Raw genomic sequence first — 17,503 nt, 5'->3', positions numbered from 1 at the left:
TTAAAGGATTGATAAGCTATGATTTCGTGAACTTTCAAAGTAGTTTAAGTATCTCTTCATCTATTAAATTTGAAAAAAGAATTTTAATAACACATTATTTATTATTGATTAAAATTTATTGAAAACTAAAAAAATATGAGAAAAAAATATTAATTTAAGAGTAAGAAAGAGTGAGACTCACATAATTTTTGTATTTTTAATAAATTTTAATCAATAGTGAGATGCATGTTACAAAGAATGTGTTAGAAAATATGTTGTTATTATTACTTGGCTTGAAAAAGAAAAACATTAAAAAAGAAGTCATAAGTATGGATATATTTCGATTCATATAAAAGGTTTATTTCCACTTCAAGCATCACCTTTACTTGTTCTAAAGATGATCATAAGGAGTTCTATACAGCAGAACTGAATGATAAAGCTTGAACAAGGATGGTAAAATAAAGTTGTCCCAAGAATAATTTGTAGCTGGTTGGGAAAATGCATGTATTGACAAGTTTCACCCTTTACAATTGCAGAACAATGGAGATAGATTTGACAAAGAAATGTGCATGTCAAAGCATTCTCAAAGGAACTTTTAAAAAAAGTATTATAAGTTTTCAGAACTAGCACATCATTAAAATGCATAACACACTCAAAGTTTAGCAAATTAAGACTATCATGAAGAAGAGTGGTTTGCGGAACAAGAAAAAGGCGGAAAGAACATATTTGAAGAAGACGATGAACAATACTTACATAATATATATGAAAAAAATTATAAAACCTTTTAATAAAGTTAGAGTTTTAACATAAAAGAATTAGAAGGTTAAAATCAAAACTTACTTCAAAATTAAGCGACAAAAATACTAATTTTATTTTTATAAAATATATTTATTTTTTTTATTTTTAATATATATTAAAAAGTCAAAAAGTTAAATAATTTGTAAAAAATCATTAATTTTTATAAAAGATAAATTTTATCATTTAAATATAATTTATATCTTATTTTGTTTTGTTTTATTAATAAACGGAATGACATGGTATTATTTCTTTTACTATCCTAATGCATATCAAATATATAATAGGACAAAAATATATATCCTTTCTTTTATCATATTTTATATTTATCCAACTCTAGTATTATATTATTTCCTATCATATCATTTTCATTAACCGAACATTATTCTATCATATTCCATATTGAAATGACAAATTTAATCTTTTATTAAAATTAATATAAATTTTAAAAATTAAATTTGTATTTGATTTTCATTGTTTTAATAAAAATTATATTAAAATTTAAAAATATATTAATTTTAGTAAAAAGAGTAATTTTATCATTTGAATATAATTTATATTTTTTTATTGCTTTTTTTTATCTCAAATATTAAATAAAAAGACTTTATTATCTGAATGTATATCAAATATATTATTAAATATAATAATTCTCGTATTATATCTTATCTTTGTATAACTCTCATATTTTATCATTTTATATTATTATATTATGTAATAAATTTTATGTGTTATTGTAATTTCTAATAAAGTTATACATTTTTTTTATCATCTGTCATTGGACATTGATAATTTTAAACATTATTTTTAATAAAATTTATTAACCTTTATATATGATTATTAAACATTATTTTTTAAATAAAAATATTTTTAATTATTTTTTCAAATAGAAACGATTTATAAATTAGCAAACTTTTTAATCATATTAAGTTGTGTCATCAAATACAAGCCAAACAAAGAAAAAAGGATTCGTAATCAACAATCCAATCAGGGAAAATGTTTATTCAAACGATCAGTTCGCATAAACAAATCAAATTTGACTCCTATATTTTTCTAGCACCTCGTTTCTTGCAATCAATATAGTGAACAGATGACTAGTGATGAAATACATGTAGACGTGAACAAAAAATAATCATAATAAAACAGGCATAAACTGAAAACATGTATATAAAACTTAAACAAATGATTAAATATATAAAATCTTTTGCTATTTTAATCATAATTTAATATTTTTATTATACAAGTAAAAATTAATGATAAAATTAGTATTTTGTCCTTTAATTTTAAAGTAAATTTTAATTTTATCTTTCAATTTTTTTTCATTTTAATCCTCTAACTTGTAAAAATATTTTAAACAAGTTATTTTTTATTAAAAAAACTAAATCTGTTGAAAGTTTTTGTCATTTTTTGTTATGTGTACTATGAGTATATTGTTTATCATCATCTTCATATTTTTGGTTTACATCTCAATCACTTCTTCATTTTCTTCTTCTTCTCCTTCCCTTTTCTTCTTTGTCTCTCTCATTTCTTCTTGCTCTTTCCTTCTTTTTTTTCTCTTGTTTTTATTTTGTGTTTCAATGCGCTTAATATAAAAAGACTAAAAGAGATTCAATGTTTTAGAGAAATTATTTGTAGGTGTATTTTGAGTATTGATATATTTTGTGATTCATTTGAATTTTTTCAATTTCATATTTTTTCAATCGGGTATTCCTCCTTTCATTAGAATTACTGAACATATATTTTTGGATAGTTGATTCAATTTATTTATTGCCTTTTCTTTTTATATAAACCGTTCTACAACTCTACTGTTGCATGTTAAAATACTGGAAGTTAGAGTTAATTAATTTTTATTGCTTAAATGCATGCTAATTTGCAATACCATTATAATCCAATGTTAGTTGTTGCAAATTTTATTTATTTAGACAAACAATTATACACACTTTTAATGAATTTTCCTCATCAATATTATTCTTCTTGTATATTTTTTCTAACATGTGAAACTTGATTTAAGAATAAGTAAATAATAGATATTTGTGATAGATGAAGTAAATAATAGATATTTATGATAGATGCTGAATAAAAATTTGACAAGTGTATTCATAAGTTTTATCTTTTGCTTTTCTTTTCTTCATATTTTAAATTGCAGCTAAAATAATTTCATATGTTTTCAATGGTAGTTATCAAATATCTCTTTCAATTTCTTGTCAAGAAAAATAAAATAGAAACAAGAATTAGTAATTTTTAATAAAAAAATATATATATTTGAAATATTTTTTTAAAGTTAAAATTAAAATAGACAAAAAAAAAGTTTGAGAACAAAATTAAAATTTATCTTAAAATTGGAGGACGAAAATATTAATTTTACCAAAATTAATTTCATAATATCAAACATTTGAAGTTTGTGTTAATTATATTCTAAATAAAACATATAAAGATATGTAAATTATTTATTTAAAACTTGTAATTTTATTCATAATGAAAGATAATTTAACCTAATTTATTTTATATAAAAAAATTTTAATTTTAATATATTGCCGTGTTAAATTTTCTACATTGTTAATCAATTTAAAAAAATAAAAAAATATTACTTTTAAAGGAGTTATTATAAGTTAAAATTAGAAGATTCCTTAACTTGATCTTGTATTGATTTAGTCCTTTCTTCCTTTTATGTGTCTTAATTCTTTAGGTGTTTGGACCCTAGGTTGGGTTCTTAATCTCTATTTTGGTTCTTTTAGGCTTTTAGCCATCTTGAATAGTAAAAAAATATAAAAATAAAAATAGTTATTACAAAATACAATAATTCTCAATAATCATTATGATTAGATGATGACCAAACGGTTTACATTGTATGTGTATTTAATTAAAAATTTTATATTATTTTTTATTTTGGATATATTTAAATATATAATTTATTTAAATATTTATTCAATAATTTTTTTAAAAAAATTTATCATATCATAAATTTAACCATTAAATTTATTAAAATAAAGCATAAAGAATTTATAAATAGTCATAACCTCTTCCAAATTTTTCCTTTAACTTTTTATAATATATTATATAATTTTAAGGTGGATAAAAAATAATAAAAATAAATTGTTTGCATATAATAAAAAAATCTAATAATTTTCAAAAGTATTATGGTATAAAAATAAGGTTTTTATTTTAAAATATTTTCATGAAAATAATTAAAGATAAGAATTATATATATGTATATATATAGAGATAATAGTTTACATAAATTAATTATTAAACATCAAAATTAATTAAAATTTTATTATTTTGTAATTAATTTTTAGTTAAATTATATATTTGGTCTCTATAGTTGACATTCATTTATTAAATAATTTTTATACTTAAAAAAGTTACATTTTAGACCTTAAACAAGCATTTTGTTACATTTTGTTCTCTATTATTTACATTTTAGTCCACATTAATAATATTATAACAAAAAAAACTAAAACAAAATAAAATACCTATATAAGAACTAAAACATTAATTTTTTAAAAATGTAAGGAATAATTTATAAATAAGTGTTAACTATATGAACTGAAAGTATATTTTAACTAAAAATTAAAAAAATATTATTTTGTGAATTTGTCTAAAAAATTAAAAATGAGTCACCAAATAAAAGAATTGTGAATTTCAAAAATACTGAAAACTTATATATTTAAGTTAAATATCATTTATAGTTTAAAATCATATATATTTATTAATAAAACTTATTGACTTGTTATTTGGTAAATACATAAATTAATAAAAAATTATAATTAATAAAATATAAAGAATAATTCACATATGATAAATACTTTTTATCACAGACAAAAAAATATATTTAAGCTTATCTAGTTTTTTTAAGTTGATTTAATAGAAGAAAAAAAAAAGAGACTAGATACGTTGATTTTTTTTATCCATTTACAGAGAAAGTAGTAAAAAAAACTAATTAATGAGATTTTGAGTCGATATAATAAGAATTACTTATTTATATTATGATAGAAAATTTATGAACTTATTCATATAATAAAAGTGATCTTCTAAGATTTTGAGGAATAGTGTAATTACATATCTTAAATATAATTATAATTTGTTAAAATACATGTTTTGATATAATCTTAAATATGTGATTAGTTCTTATAAATATATCATATTTTGTGATAAGTCTTTATAAATTTTTTTATTAAGATTTAATTCATAAAATGTTAAAAAGTTAGAATTTAGTCTTTACTATCAACTTTTTTATATTAAGTGTTGAATTAACTGACGAAGAGTCAGTTCAACATTCTAAGTATCATATCACATCATTTTAATTTTTTAATATTTAAAATTAATATTTATAAATAAGTTCATAGACACATTTTAAATATTTACAATTTAGTTTTCAATCTTATCCCACTTACCATTTTTTTTCTCCACATCCTCCCCGCTTGCCTAGCACCCATCATCCACCATATCCTCTCTCTCTCTTTCCTAACAAAAAATTGCATGTAAACTTATGTCTTGTTCAAGACATGAAACAACCTATGTGCTTCAAAATTAACTATGTTATTACATAAACAAGATTTAAACATCATCAATATCAAAGGTAGAAGCTTTTTCATGGACTACATGAACTATGTTGTTACATAAGGTGTGGAGTGGGGTAGCGAAGAGAGGAAGGGGAAAGTTGGGGTTAGGAGTGTCAGGTGGAATAAAAGGGAATAGGAAGGGTTAAAGGTGTGGGTAGGGTAAAAGGAAAGGAGAAGGAGTGAAGGTGTGGGGAAGGGTAGCCCGTAAGGGGATGAGAAGGAAAAGAGACTTATTTGTAAATATTTAAAATATTTTTAGAGACTTATTTATAAATATTTTTTAAATAATAAAATATTAAAAATTTAACACGTAAAAGTGTTGAACTAGTTTTATATTAACTAACTTAGCACTTAACAGAAAAGAATTAACAGTAAGACAAAATCTTAACTTCTTAATATTTCAAAGATTAAATTCTAATAAAAAATTTATAAAAAATTATTGCAAAATATGTTATATTTATAAAAACCAATCACATATTTAAACTTGTATATCATATAAAAATATAAGTTTAGTTAGATGATTAGTCCTTACAAAAGTTGCATAAATACCTAATTATGATACTCAAATTCAAATTATGCAACTTTTTTAAAATTATAATTGATTAAAATTTAAATTAATTCTTATATTTAAAAAAACCTATATTTTAGTTCATATAGTTAAAAAAAATGTGTTAGTATATATACTTAAAATAACTAATGTTATAATTTAATTTCTTCCATTGTTAATGTCTTTATAATCATAAGAATGAAAATATAACTTTTTAAAATATAGGGACCAATTCGTAAATGTGTGTCAAAGTAAATGTATAATTTAAACTATATTTTTAAATAATAAATTATTTTAGAAAAGAAATTCTAAAATGCCTATACTATTTAATGATATTGATACCCTTTCTTACTTGTATATTATATATATATATATATATATATATATATATATATATATATATAATATTATGATAAATTTAAAAAACAGCCAATTATAAAAAAAATTAGAAATGGCAATAAAGCAATATTCAACTAAATAAAGTAATGAATAATATAATTTGGATAAAGTATAGAAATAATAGTACCTTTAATGCTAAATTATTTTTCTATTTTCTAATTATTGTAACAAAAAATTATTATGATTTATTAATTTTATAATCTTATTTTGTATTTATTTATTATAGTATCATGTTATTATTTTATATTTTTATTTCTAAAACTAGATTAAATTAATAAATTATTACTTCAACTCTTAATTTTATCAATTTTATTTTTGTTTGGTCTTCTAAGTTTTTTTTATTTAATTTTGATTCTGAAATTTTTAAAAATTATTTTAAAAATAAATCTATTCTTGTCATAAAGATTATGTTAAAAATTAGGCTAAATTAAAAAATTAGTCTATTAATTTTTTATTTTGTTTTGATTTATTTGTTTAACATTTTTTTATTTCGGTCCCTTAATTTATAAAAGTGATTAAAATAAAAAAATTCATAAAAAATGTATATTTTTTAAATTACTATTCATCATCTTCTTCAATGTAAATTTTAATAAAAATATATTATATTCTTACTAATTTTTTAGTTGCTTATTTTTTTTTTCTTTTTTTCTTCCTTCTTTTACCTCTTCTCCATATTATCACCAACCTTTTTCTTTCTTCTTTGAATTCTAAAAAAAAAAAGTCCTCTTTTTTATTTTCTCATATCCTTATTTCTATCTTTACATATTATTTCTTACCCCTTTTAAGACTTTTATTTTTAGTAAATTTTTGGATTGGGTCTTGGATTCACAGGAAAACTAAGGAATATGGCAACAACAATGATATTTAGAGGTGAAAAAAGGAAAAAAAATAAAAGAAAAGATAAAAAAAAGAAGAAAGGAAATAAGTTGTGAATAAGGATGAAAACAAGTCAAAGCGTCAAACAAGAGCTTAAGACCTAGTCTTTTTAAAACCTAATCCGGCTTAGCCTATTTGATTAATAGGTTTAATTTAAATTTTTTAAAAAGTCTATTGCCAAACTTGAGCTTAATAAAAAATTTATTAGGCCTATTAGAATAGCCTATTTAAAATTTATAATAATATATTAAATAATTTTATATAAAAATTATAATATAATAATATATTAAATCAATTAAATTTTAAAATAATAAAATCTTAAATTAAAAACTACAATACTTTTTGTTAGAGTTGAAGAAAGTCTCTTCTACATACCTTCTAAGAGAAAAAAGTTCTAATAATGTATGAATATTGGATTTCTTAAGACAATTATAGATTTTAGGAGGCAATTCTAATAGGTCAATATAAATAAATTTTAATTTTATCAATTAATTAAATTTTAATAATTTAATTTATATATAAATGTTATGACTTTTTTTTTAAAAAAAAAAAATCTATTTAGATAGTTTAATAGTCTATTTACAAAGAAGTTTGATGACCTATTAAATGTTTCAATATAAAGTTGGTTATTAAAAAGACTAACAGATCAAATCAGACTTTTAAAACGGCTAATCTATACTTAATAAAAAAACCTATGACAAACAGGTGAGGTTCAAGTTTTAAAATTATTAAACAGATCAGACTTATTTATGATTTTCATCCCTAATTGTGAATGTGTCAATAAGGTGTAAAAGAAAGAAAAAAGAAAAAGAAAAGGCAATAAAAAAATTCTATGAAATATATTATATTTTTATGAAGTTTATTAAAATGAAAAAAATGAACAATGATTTATTAACATTTTTGACAAAAAAGAGTTATTTAAAATATTTTTATAAGTTAAAGAATATAATAATGTTCACTTTTTTTTTTTTTATCTCTTATGACTTTTTTTTTCTTTATAATCATTATTCCTCTTTTTTTATTTTTTCCCCCTCATACTTCATTCACATCTTTACAACCTTTTACCTAATAAGAACTATAATAAACATACATCACATTGAGGATATAAGAGAATATATAAGAGAATAGGATGGTAAAATTGTCAATGTGGTAGAATAAGTCTCATTTAAGTTGTATTGTAAACTTTTTATATCAATTTTTTTAAAATTTATTTTAACTTTAAAATCATTAAATAAACATCAATTTATTTAATAGTATAAATAAAATTAATCAATTATCAAATAAAAATCATTTTATAAGTTAATATTTAAAAAATGTATTTAAACAGATAAAAACATTTCTATAAAACATTGCACAACATTTCTTAGAATATTTAACACATAGCAAGCATATTTTTAACATCCTAAAAAATATATTTTACATGAAACTACTTTTTAAAATTTTTTAAAAATATACACTAAATATTTTATGTAACTGAGTTATTGACCTTGAAAAATTTTATTAATATTACAAATTTTAAAAAGTTATTTAAATTAAAAAAAATCAACTCATAAAGTGGACAGTTGTTTTGTACGCGTTTATTTTTTATTGGTTAAGACATAAAAATCTTATAAAATGAAAAGACATCCTAACAATTACCTTTTCATAAATATGAAAATTCAAGCATTTAATAAATATATTATATTTAATAGCACAACATTTAATTATATTATTTTATTAATTATTTACTGTATTTAATAAATATGATATTTAATGCTATATTAATGTTGCATTTAAAATATTTTCATAGCAATTAAAAATATTTTTTAATATATATTTAAACATATAATAACTGAAATAAATGAGCAATTAAACACAATAATTAAAAAATAAATTATTATTATTATTATTTTTTATAAAATATATAAAATAAAAATAGTTTTAATTGTATTTTTATAATGATTTAATTTTAATAAAATTTAACACATATAATTAAAATTATATATATATATATATATATATATATATATTTTAGTCACGCATTTAAACGTAGTGAGTTGAACTTGAAATCTTACTGAATAACTTATCACTTGAACTGACTTCTATTAATAAAATAATATATATTTAAAATTTAACTGTTAAATTAATAAAATTATATTTTATATAAAAGTATCAAAGATATAAAAATATTATATTTAATTAATATAGTATTCAATGTTATATCACAACCAGTTTTTTTCATAATATATATATATATATATATATATATATATATATATATAAATTAAAAGATAAAAAATCATAAGTTAACTGATTAAATTAAAAGCATTTCATAAAATAAATTTAATAATTATATTTTTAAATTGAGAAAATGAAATTGTATCAATATAAATTATTATAATAATTATATGATTTTATAATTTTTATTAGAAGATTTTATCATAAAATTAGTTGTTAAATTAAAATTTTATATCTCTAACATTATATTTAATTTTTTTATAAATTCAAATTTTTTTAGAATTTTATTAAGTGTAATAAAATTAAATAATATAAATTTATAAAATATATTATGCCCAGTGGCACTCTGCCCAATAGGATTGGAGATGTCATCTTCTTAGCATTTTTTTTATCATAGTTTAATAGCCGTTTAATTTTTTATACAAATAATTAAAATAAAATATAATAATAATAAAACAGGTAGATTAAAAAAAATATTTCGGATTAGCAAAAAATATTTCAGATAAAATTATTAAAATAAATGGAATTTGATTTTTTTTCACTTATAAATTGACAATTTTTTATTTATTTGAAATTATTTACCATTTTAAAAAATAAGATGATATTATCAAAATTTTATTCATGTTTATAAAATATTTTATTTCCATAAAATGAGATAATATAAATGAATTTATATTATTATTTAAACGATAAAAAAATAAATAAGTGAATGACAAATTATAAAAAACAATATAATGAATAAAAATAGAAAAATAATATATTTAGGTAGAAGTTAGAAAGCTAAGATATTCCGTAGAGGAACATTTTAAAAAAATATACATTTAATTAAAATAGTTATTTTATCAAACATATAATATTATTTTTCTTAAATAAGCTTTTAACTTGTAAAATAAACTTTAATCACTCAAAAATGTATCACTAAATATATTTTAATGAACGTTTGAATTTTAATATTCTAGAAAAAAAAGGAAAAGAAAAGGGGAGTTAAAACTGTCAATACATTACAAAAGAAAAGTTGCTCAGAATAAACGTTGGACTAAACACTCATTTCTAGGATAAAAGAAGCCTAGGATTTGAACTGAAATTGGATTTTACTAACCTTTTAACAATCTCAATGTTTCACATCTAATCTTATTAATTAATACTAGTTAAATACATTGTTTTGTCCAGTAGTTGACTGGGTCCCGCAGCTTCAGATGACACCATCTTTATAAGATCCTCACCAGTGAAGCCTTAGATGTCATTCTTCTTTCTTTCTTTAGTTGGAGTCTCTGAGTGAGAGTGGCCATGGGAAGAGCTCCTTGCTGTGACAAAGCCAACGTTAAGAGAGGACCATGGTCTCCTGAAGAAGATGCAACTCTCAAGACTTATGTAGAGGCTCATGGCACTGGTGGAAATTGGATATCATTGCCAAAAAAAGCTGGTCTTTTTTCTCTTCCCATTAGCATACATTGATTATTCTAACACTTGCTTTTTTTTGGGCACCCATTTTCATTAATTAATACTTGCTCATATTTTTCTTCCAATTCAAGGGCAACCAACAAGCCATGAAAATGAAAAGAAAGCAAGTTTTCTAAAATGGGAATAATCAATGATTTTTTTTTTTCACTTCCCATTTGCATAGATTGTTCTAAAACTTCTCTTGGCTACCCATCTCCAGAAAATTAACATGATTTTTTATTTTGCTTCATTCAACATGAATAATAAAGCTTGGGATTTCTGTGTTACTGATACATGCATTTTACTTGATTTTCAATTATCATTTTCATTGTTGCTTCTTCAATTTCAGTTTGAGCTACACACAGACAAATGCTGGTGTTTTTATCTATTTCCATTTCCACCATTTGTGCAATTTCCGAGACCACTAGTAGACACCTATGTTTTTCAGCATATGTCATGTTTCCTTAATATGGGGGCATAATCTTAAATACCTTGAGAACCCTACACACCATGAAACAAGGATTGGGAGTTTCCTCTGTTCTACTCTCTTAATCAATCTCTCAATCTACTAACATTTTTATTTACATAAAATATTTGCGTGATTAGCAAACCTTAAATTGTCAACTATTTACTTTGATTTTTTCTTTCTCCCTCTCTCTCTTTCTGTCTTTTCTTTTTATTTTCAAAATATCACGTCATGGTATATACTATTATATGCAGGCCTTAGACGGTGTGGCAAGAGTTGCCGTCTACGATGGCTCAATTATCTAAGGCCAAACATCAAACATGGAGGTTTTACTGAAGAAGAGGACAACATCATTTGCTCCCTCTATAGCCAAATGGGAAGCAGGCAAGTGTTTTTCAAACAATAATCCTAAATCTTCTTACTTTTACGAATTTTTTTAATTATTAAATAATTTTTATGTTTTTAAAATAATAAATGTATGTACTTTTACGAATTTTTTTTATAATTCAATACAAATATTAAATGACTTTTACATTTATAAGATAATAAATATATATTTTTATGAATTTTTTATTAAATAAAATATTAAACGATATTTACGTTTTTAAAATAATAAATGTATTTACTTTTACGGATTTTTTTAATTATTAAATATTATTAAATAAAAATATTAAATGATTTTTGAAGACAATAAATATATTTACTTTTACAAATTTTTTTATTAATAAATAAAATATTAAAAGATATTTACGTTTTCAAGATAATAAATGTATATATTTTTATAATTTTTTTAATGATTAAATAAAATATTAAACGATATTTATGTTTTCAAGATAATAAATGTATATATTTTTTCATTTAACGCATGCGTTATAAAATAATAAAAAATTTATTAAGAAATGTAAAAAAAATTAATAAAACTTATTTCTAAATTATTTCAATTAACTTTCAAACTTAGCTTCAATAAAGTGATGTGTATAATTAAACAGTGTAAGTTGTAAAAATTAATGGAGGTATCAAGATGAAATGTAAACATGTATATAATAAACTATGACCATATTAAATTATAATTGTTAATTTTTTAATTAGGAAGTATAACTCTACACTTTATGAATCAAATCCATTCTTAAAGTTAGTGATCGCTTACACTAATGCACAATCATTTTCCTAAGTATAAGCTATGTGACACTCTAATGAAATTTGTGTTCTTGCATGTCCAGATGGTCAGCCATAGCCTCTCGACTTCCTGGCAGAACAGACAATGATGTGAAAAACTACTGGAACACCAAACTGAAGAAGAAGATACTGGCAGGAAAAATTAGCCTCAAACCATTGACTGACAATGACACTCATCCTTCAACCAAACCATTACTAACCCAAAATGTTAAGACCCCAAATTCAGATTTCCCTGCTTCACAAAACCAAAATTCTTCACCCTCAGTGCTGCCAATCTCAGATGTTACTAGTTATGGATTCAACATTAATGAAAAAAACATGAATTTTGACCAAGCTAGTGATCAATTGTACAGTCCAGAGGTCATGGATGTTGTCTCAGAAATTGGTGCAAGTTCAATGACCAATAATAAGCCCCTGGTGTCATTGTCTCAAGAAGGTTCAAGCATTTCAGATTCAACTTCAATTGCACTGAACAACAACAAGAGTGTATCTTTTCCGGAACATGCTGGTGGTGAATCTAACGAGATGTTCATGGATTTTGGCTTTGGATATCCTTATGATTTTGTCAATGGTCTTAACTACGGCCATGAGAGGGCTGGTGAATTTGCTCCAAGTTGCTATCCTGAGTGGGTTGATTTTAGCTATGGTGACATTAAGCCTAATTGACTCAATCAAAATGTTGTCTAGTTCTATAGTAACCGTGGGATATTATGTTAAAAACAGATTAAAGGAAAAACTTGTGAAGAAAAGAGCTAGCTGACAATTTTCTAGTATAATTTAGTAGTATTTTAGCTCATAAAAAAAGAAATAGAAGTATTTTATTCTTTTGTTATGTTCATACATAAGAACTACCTAGTTTAGGTCAAAATTTGAATTAAGCAAATAAAAATGATTAAAGATATTTTCGACAATGTGCTCTTTTGGTCTTTGTTTATTAAGGTTCATGCATGGTGTGGACAATGTGGTTTGTGGGGTCTTGAAGACTTGGTTATTTGCTTTTTGTTTGGGGATAGTGATTTATATATTCTGATGACATAAGCACATTTGCCAGCTTCTTGTTGATCAGTTGTCATGAAAGTTGCATGGTGGGGTGGCCAATTCAAACCTTAGAATTGAATACTGTGTCACTCTCATTCATTATAACCATAAAAGATTCTCTATCTTTTCTTCTCTCTCCTCGCATCTCTCGTGATGCACTTTTAGCAGTCATAGTAAATGATCATTGTGAACACTGATATATTAGTTCATTCTAAAAAAAAAAGGAGAAATTTCAGTGCATGTGCTCTCTAGAAAATAAGACAGGTGGGTATATTTATACTAGGAAAATGAGAATACTGGTTAGGAAATTAAATAATTTTTTTTATTAAAATACTATTAAATATATTTTTAGTGTAATTTTTATATACTTTTAACATGATTTTAAATTCCTTTAAAGTATTAATTTACAACATTTATTTTTACTATTACAAAATTTTTAGAATTTAATTTTAATATATTATTAATATACATTTTTTAATACAATCAATTAATTAAAATATGTCTATATATTTAGATTTGTATTATCATTATTATAAAAAATTAATCATTGTAACTGAATAATAATTTATAATTTAGTGATATTGTAAATAAATTTATTTAAATTAAATTTATTTTTTTGTCTTACACATCACATGGCCTAAAATAGTTGGGATACATGAATTATTTTATTAAAAATAATTTTAATTTTTTAATTATAAAACTGACACCTTACTTTATATAACTTTTTATTTTTAAATATCTATATAATTTTGATAAAAATATTTAAAAATAAAAAATTAAGAATTTTATAATTAAAAATCATTTTCTAAAAATAAAAAGCATCTTAGATAATTCGATTACATTCTGTAGCTGTATCCATGTGAAATTTTTGTCGCGGGCACAGGCCTATAAATATATATTCGCCCACGTACATGCAGTTATATGCATGTATAAAGATCACCGTATCAACTTACTACAAATATAATAATGTTACACTCGTCTTATTAAATAATATTAATTATAAAAAAATGTGATTTTATTAATTAAACTGTTAATTTGCATAATATTATTGAATATATATATATATATATATATATATATAATAATTAACTTTAATAAATTTTTACTATCTTTGTCTCTTTAATAAATAATTTCAACTTTATAGGTTGAGGTGTGAAGAAGCATTTATAAATGTTTACTAACATCAATTAATTTAAGTTTTAAATATATTTTTTTAATATGTGCAACGTTGTTCAGATAAGAAAATATACATAATAAATTGTTATTAAAACTGTATTTAATAATTAAAATTTTGACTTTTAAAATTTTTAATAAAAAATTATTATAAATAAATTATTATTTTATGTAATATTATATAGATTAAAAAAATTATAAGGAAATTTTTTTAAAGTTTAAGTAAATGAATAAAAATAATTGATATTAAAATATTTTACCTCTTTTAATAGTTCTATTTAACTCAGTTTGAATTAATTGAGTTTCAATATGACTTTGGAACATCAATGGTGTGAGGAAAAAAAATATTTATGTTTCAATCTGTTTTACTTGAAATAAGTAATTTCCATTTTTTCATAACTCATGATTAATTCCTATAGGTTGCAAAACACATTTGTATAATAGGGTCAATGTCTGCTAGTGCTTAAGTACATATTATTTTACATTCGACTTGTTGAACTTATTTTCTTGAGTCAAGACCACAGATTGAGACTTTGATCACTACATTAATCACTACAAGTTTGGGAATCTTATCCTTATAAAGAGAAAAATCACTACTTATGCCACTGCTCATGTGCCAACCAAAGTTTACTTGACTATTTTGCTATTTGCTTTGATTATACTCAATTGACCCCATTAGGGTCATTTTTAAAACCAGAAAAATCCAAAACTATATTGAAACTGGCTTGTTTTAATTATGCGCCAAAATTATTCTCCCTATACAAAAATTGGGATGCTTCCAAAGTTGGCCAAACAACTTGTTTGTTCTCGTGTTTATATATATCAATTATAAAACTTGATCGTATAATGTCCTACATCTGCTTCCCAGTGGCATTACATATATCAATGAATATTCCTTGGCAAATAGCTTTAAAAAAGATAGCAGTATTACCATAAACATCAGCACCCAATATTCTTTTTCTAAACAGGGTTCACAACTAAAATATGCTTATATTTTCATACAAAGGCAACCACATTTAATAACCAAATTATCTCATTGTTCTCTGTTTTATTTCTTATTTCATCCACAAATTCTGCTTTTCGAATAAAAAATATATCCCTAAGAGAATTGTTTCAAGACGAAGGTTACGGGGTTCCTCCCTTTGTCCACTTCCCTAACAATAACTGAGGGGAGAAAAATCAATACAGGAAGATCAGAAATGATTTAAGGTAATGAATATGTGAACAACTTTGAAGCCTATTGCTTATCTTAAATTTTAAAAAAACTTTTTTTTAATATATGTTCAATAAATTTATGTTTTTAATGTTTAATAAAGAAATTATAGTATATAATTTTTTATTTGAGTTTTTAACTTATATATTTAATAAAAAGACCATCCACGTTATCATTGCTTATAAGTAGGGTTGCTTAAGTACTGTAAAAACTAAAGCACTTCTTACTATATTTTTCACTCCTATTTGCAAAGTTTGATAATAAAAAATACCTTATAGCTTATTATTCTTTTATCCTACCCTAAAGAATAAGCCAATATTTTGTTCGCCTTTTTTCCTTTGAATAAGACAAGAAATTTACGAATTGAATTACCGTAGACTCACACGCGCGCATATATATATATATATATATATATATATAAAATTACTTTTATATATATATATATATATAAGTAATTTTTATTTTATTAAAAATAATACATACCAAACATAATATTAATATTTTTAACATGTGTCTTTAAGTATATATTAAAAAATTTAAAATATCATAAAATTTAATACATTAATAACATTAAATACTATAATTTTTAATAAAAATATATAGATGTATAATAAATTTATTAAATTATAAAAATAAATTAAAATAACTCATTTTATTAAATTATATCACTTTAAATTTTTTTTAATTTGAATTATTTAATTTTAATTAATTTTTTATTTTTAAAATTAACAAAATAAACTTATCCACTCCCACCTTAGTCGTTTATCATGTAATATGGCCTCTTTTATTTGTTTAAATTTATTAATAAATATTAAATATTATTATTATTATTATTTAATTTTTTATTACATACTATTGAGCATGTTTTAGAAAAAAATTATAAAAGAAAAATTATTTCCATATGCATTAGTTATTATATTTATTCTGTAATAAGATCTTTTTTTTTTTTTTTTTTTACTTTAACTTGCATGATAGGTATAAATATAAAGTTGTGTCTATTAATCATTCAACTATTTTATAGTTTATTGGATCAGTTTATAAAGTTGTATCAATAAAATGGATATATTTAACTTATAATATTTTTAAAATGTTATGTAAAGTAGTACTTAAGTTTATGACTCTTTTTTTCATTTTCATGAAGATATTTTTTTTATCCTCAATTAATATATCAGTTATTTTAATTTTTAATAAAATATTTAACCTCTAAACCCAAAGACCAAAGTAATAAAAGTTCAAAATTAGCAAAAAATAAATAAAAAAATGCAATTACCTAAAAATATTTTTTTCATTTATAAAATAAAAAGTATGAAAAAAACTTATATAAAAATATCATTCATGTTATTTTATATTTATTAATTAATATATAATACTTCAAATTTAATAAATTAGCTTAAAACTTTTCATTTTCAACTTTTAACTATAAATTCATGTAATAATCTCTATAGAATGTGAATGAATTTGACTTTAAAATAAAAATACATCTATATATTAGTTAAATATATGTACTAATAATTTCTTTCAACTGAAATATACATGAATATATCATTTTAAGTAATAATTATGTAAGTAAAATTGATCATTAATTAAATCTACGTCATGAGACACTGAACATGTGAGCTTTCTTT

The 17,503-nt window shown here is 21.5% G+C and overlaps 1 pseudogene; it reads left to right on the top strand.

Moving 5' to 3' along the window:
• The first annotated feature begins 10,659 nt into the window (after positions 1 to 10,659).
• On the top strand, positions 10,660 to 13,141 carry LOC113848441 (annotated as a pseudogene).
• The last annotated feature ends 4,362 nt before the right edge of the window (positions 13,142 to 17,503 follow it).

Source organism: Abrus precatorius, unplaced genomic scaffold, assembly GCF_003935025.1.
Source record: "Abrus precatorius isolate BTA unplaced genomic scaffold, Abrus_2018 Scaffold8, whole genome shotgun sequence".
Taxonomy (NCBI): Eukaryota; Viridiplantae; Streptophyta; class Magnoliopsida; order Fabales; family Fabaceae; genus Abrus; species Abrus precatorius.
Note: the sequence above shows the minus strand (reverse complement) of the source record. Positions and strands in the feature narration are given on the sequence as shown.